Raw genomic sequence first — 5,771 nt, forward strand, 5'->3', positions numbered from 1 at the left:
TTAATAGGAACACTTAAAAATTATATTCAATACTTTAAACATTTTATTAATTAAACAACGCATTAGATTAAGTGATATCAAAATTTAAATCATTAGAGAAATATATTATGTTCAATATTTTTAATATTTAATTGAGTAAACAATTTGTTGTATTGAGTAGCGTTAACGTTTTGTAAATTTGAAAGGTAAATTATATTACATAAAATATATTATAAATATATTATATTATATACAGTTTTGATAATTGAAATCTATTGTATTGATTGGTATTAATATGAAAATCATCGAAACAGTTGTGATCAAAATTTTTAACGTTTGGAAAATTAAACAATTTGTCGTATCAAGTAATATCAAAATTGCGTTGTTAACGAAAATTTGGGTCAAGAAAAGATTAAGAGTTTGCGTTGAACGACATAACAATTTATTCTATCGAAAAATATTAAAATTTGTATGACTATGAAATTAATTATATCGCCATAGTTACTGAATCGTAATTTACAAATGTGATAATTATTCATCGGAACTTTTAACGACTCACAGCGCTATAGAAATTAATTAAAAGATATACTTACGTTGGAATTTTTTTACGGTAAACTGAACAATGTGTTTCTAGAAAACTTTGTTAATATATATTTGCGTATACCTAAGTTGTGTACTTGAATTTTTATAAATTATTATCATTAAAACTATCAATTATTGCCACAATTATGTATAGGAAATAGTTGCTTAGCTGTCAATATAAAAACGCACATATATTGTTCAATCATGTATAAATACATTCGCAAAGATTCCTACGAAAATGTCGCTTAGTTCAGAAAAAAGAAATTCCCAAAAATATATCCTGAATTTAATACAGCATATTAAAAAGCTTTCAAATATGTTCGATAAATAATTATTACCGTTTTCACGATAACGATACGTAAAAATGCATGAACATAAATTAAACCTATATAAACAATCCTGAAAAGCCTTACAAAAAAATCGTCATTAATTTTAATAAGAAAAATCCTACAGTATCCCTACATTATAGTGTTCATAAAAATCGATGTAAAAAATCTATTAATTTAAAGAACAATGAATATTTACTATAGTTTCGAGGATAGCGATGCATAAAAATTCATGGACATAAAACTTGAACCTATATAAACAATCCTGGAGAGTTTCATAAAACACATATAGTCACCTAATTCAGCCAGAAAATGTTGCCGTACGCGCTGCAGTTCCATATTTACTAGAACCAACGAAAATAAATCTGTTAATTTGAAAAATCTTCGATGAACAATCGCCATTCATATGACAATCGTTTTCACGATAACGATTCGTAAAGATCCATGATCGTAGCTCGGAGCAACATAAACAATCGCGAAAAGTTTTGTAAAAATAAATCGCGTAGTTACGACAAAAATAAATTTATCGAGAACACTCCCGAAAAATTGTAAAATATTTTGTAAAATTAAATTTCACGACAACAGCCGATATGAAGTTTACATACGTGTTTAACACGTTCCGTGCCGAGCTTTTTTTACTCGAATCTTCACACTTTGATATTTTACTAAAACTTGATGTATTACGTGCAATTATTAATTCTCGTACACATAACAACGTAACAAAAACTTATCAACGCCCATTCTTGCGGTGGAAATTGATTCTTCGGTTCTAAATTTCTTGTAAACAATTTGTTCAGTTCACTAAGTAAACATGCAAGCGTGTACCATCGATGGTACACGTGGCATGGAACGTGTTAAACATTTATGTGCCGATATCGCGCAGGTAATTGAACGGGACGCAATAGGGCAACGCGGAGTCGAGGCACATACCTAACCTTAGCGAGATATTGCGTATCTCCTACGAAAACAATCCAGAACCGGGTTCGTTGTTTTCCCGCTGTTCAATTTTCCAGTCTCTCGAGAGACTTTGTCGGTTAACGTCGAACGCCGTGCCGTAAACGCTTCCGCGAAGTGATTATGCAGAGGTACGAGGGACGAACAATAGGTAACCCGGGCTCGATCGTCCAAACAAAAAGCGTCGATACGTGCCTTCGGACTAGTTCGAAGCGTGACTGATTCCACTCGGCGTATTGATTTTAACGTAAGAACGAGTTTAAAAGCGTCTTTATCCTCTTCCGGGTCGTGCAGCATCGGCTTCCTCCCTGCAGATGTTACGGAAACCGGCGCGACAGAGTTTTCCCAATGGCCGGCGACACGAAAATCCACGGATCCCGATCCAGAAAATCGATCTAATTCAAACGTATATTTTCGATAAACTGGATTATATTTTTGTTAGGAAATTTTACCGTCATATCTATGCACATTCGAGCTGTTCATGCGAATATTTGTACGTTGTTATCTTCGTTAATAATGTGATAATTATTCGCTGGAAATTTTCGGAGATCGCTGTAACTAAAGAGAAATTTCGCGAATTTCTCCCTGGTAAGCCAGGATTGCATTTTTTCATGAAATTTTCTCGACGTATTTATGTGCATACGAGCTGCACCTGTGAATTTTTACATGTTATTATCTTCGTTAATAATGTGATAATTATACGCTGGAAGTTCTCGGAGCTCGTTGCACTCATTGCACAATAAATTACGCAATATCTTTTCATGATATTTTGCAAATTCGTGCACGCATATTCGAGCTATGCTTATGCATTTTTATGCGTTGCTATCTTCATCAACAATGTGATTTAAGTATTCGTCAGACGTTCGGAAGCTCGATGCAGTAAATAAAATTAATAGTGCACTTCAGGATTTTCTTTTCACAAACTAGCCAATATTTTTTTTATTAAACTTTTCACACTTATTCACATGTGTCTAAGCTACGTTCGGGAATTTTTACACGTTGCTACTGTTGCGAGCCGAGGGCCAGGTAGGTTGGGTGGCCGGAGGTTGCATGCAATTGGAATTTTTGGTTGAGGTGCGTAGACCAACCGATGTTTATTTCGACACGGGTGGCAACCTTTAAGGTTAGGATGAGGTGCGCAGACCAGCCGATGTTTATTTCGACACGGGTGGCTACCTTTAAGGTTAGGATGAGGTGCGTAGACCAGCCGATGTTTTTTTTTCGATACGGGTGGCTACCTTTAAGGTTAGGATGAGGTGCGCAGACCAGCCGATGTTTATTTCGACACGGGTGGCTACCTTTAAGGTTAGGATGAGGTGCATAGACCAGCCGATGTTTATTTCGACACGGGTGGCTACCTTTAAGGTTAGGATGAGGTGCATAGACCAGCCGATGTTTATTTCGACACGGGTGGCTACCTTTAAGGTTAAGATGAGGTGCGTAGACCAGCCGATGTTTATTTCGACACGGGTGGCTACCTTTAAGGTTAGGATAAGGTGTTTGGAGAAATTGATATTAGGGTGCCTCGTAACTTTGTTAGAAAAGAAATAAAGATATAGCTCGAGCGGTTAAGATATATCTTGGTGGGTTATACCAACTACTGATTCGAAATAGGAGATGGAAATAATTAGACTTGTAACCCAAGAAAACTGGTAAAAACTAATTTATTACGCGTTGGGTTTTACAACTGTAGGTAAGTGTTCGCGGACTCTAACGCGCTCTCAGCTTTTCGCACTGAATCGGCGGGGGCTTCTGACTTGATGTCTAATTATCTGTTAGATTGCTCGAAGGAGAATTGAAACTCGATCTTACTAACGCTTCCGCGTCGACGAATGACTCGAAACTAGCCCGATTCCCGGTCGCGCTTGGGCCCTTTATATAGTTAGATTTTCTCTGGAAAAATGGTAGTGGGGGTGTTCCTATGTGGTCCGATTCCAGAAACGTTCGTCGTCGTACCCCCTTTGAGGTACTCGACTCGCGATATACAAATGAACCCCCGGCTGGCTGGCGCCAGCCTGGCGTATGCCTTCAGGAAGGAATATAAAAAATTCGTGGGAAGATTCTCCGTACGTTACACTACCTTCATTGACAGTCTGCTAAAAAAAATCTCCAAAATTGCACAAGCTTGCATTATTATACATAACCGAAGGCATACTTTGGCAACTTTTTTCTCTCGAACAAAACAATATTTCTTTGTGACATTTTCCAGACTTATTTGCAAACTACTAACCTGCATTTTTATATTTTTACACGTTGTTACCTTCATTAATAGTTCGCTATAAAAACCTCCAAAGTTCAACAATCTTGCATTACTATACACAACCGAAGGCATACTTTGGCAATTTTCTTCTCCTAAACTAAACAATATTTTTTTATGAAATTTTCCAGATTTATTCACAAATGCCTATGGTATGTTAGTGAATTTTTATACGCTGCTACCCTTAATTAAAGCTTTACAAAAAAATAGCCAAATATACACAATCTTGTAATACTATATACAAACATATGTACACTTCGGCGATTTTTTCTCGAAACCTAAACAATATTTCTTGATGAAACTTTGCAGCGATATTTATGCACGTCTGAGCTATGTCTCCGAATCTTTCCACGATGATCCGAGAATCCATTCCGGAAGAATGATCGATCCAAGAGTCGCAGTTAATAATTCGTCCGCCGCGTAACTACACGTGTACATTGTTAATAATCCGCAGCACGTATATTCCAGCGATTTCGCCGATATTAATTACCGCCGCGACCCCGTCATTCGCACCGCATGCTCTAATTTTCTGCAGCGGACGCATCGCGTCGCGTCCCGAAGCCTGCGCCGGACAAATCCGCAGCCGCTAGATCGTATGGGATCGGCAGGATTGTCGGCCACGCCATAGCAATCGCAGTGACAAAGCGGCACAGGGATTCGAACTTTGCATAGAAACTGGGCTGCGGTCACTTTTGACGTGTCCGCGTGGTTTCAAGATTCCTGCCTTCTCTCATTCCTATTAGTTACGCGCGCACGCGGCGAAATTCGTGCCTCGGTCGACCCGGGATCGCGCGATTCTTCCTGGAAAAAATGAATTAATCATCTCGAGAGGAAGATTTTCCCTGAAAGGCTTCGTTGCCGAGTAAATACGGTTTTTAAAACGAGTGTTTGCAATGAAAGCAGCTCTTAGTGATTGTTCGTGTAAAAGTTGATTCATTTTGAGCTGAGATTTTCTTCGAAAGTCTTCGTTTCTCGGAAAAATCATTTAACCCTTAAATGCACCGTGTTGCCATTTGGCAACATACAGAAGAATATTTTGTTTTGTAGCCGATTGGCTATATACGATAATTTTGTAATAAAAAACTATTTTCCTAAAGATATAATTTTTTTCTTCGCTTTTTTCCCTTAATACACACTCATTTTTTAAATGAAGTTTGATAAGTAGAGATTGAAAACAAAAAGTCATGCATTTAAGGGTTAAGACGAATAAACTTTATATTTATTTGTAAATATATCACAATAATGTTGATTTTATTTTTTTGCATTTATTTATTTCAACATAATGAACAATTTCTTTTCATCTTTATTTTGTCGAAGGCTCGTCACTTTTTAGGACGCCTGGTGTAAAAATGAGTAAATTTTGTGGACGATAAGATTTTTTCAAAAATTAGGAAAAGTACGTGTACTTGAAACGAAGACAACTTTTGGTGATAACTGGACTTTTATGAATTTCTGATAAAAATGAATAGGTGAAATTCAAAGGAAGAATTTAAGAATACTGTTACGTCATTTTCTACTTATTACAATTATTAAAAGAGGAAAGACACTTCCATCAAACTTATCATTCTTCCAATTACCTTACACAATTTTTATTTTGCATAAAGACGTGCAAAAATAATTTATAAATAAAGGGATAACAACTTTTGATTTCAGACTTCGTTTTCGAAAAAATT

This window comes from Megalopta genalis, chromosome 5, assembly GCF_051020955.1.
Source record: "Megalopta genalis isolate 19385.01 chromosome 5, iyMegGena1_principal, whole genome shotgun sequence".
In the NCBI taxonomy this organism is placed as follows: Eukaryota; Metazoa; Arthropoda; class Insecta; order Hymenoptera; family Halictidae; genus Megalopta; species Megalopta genalis.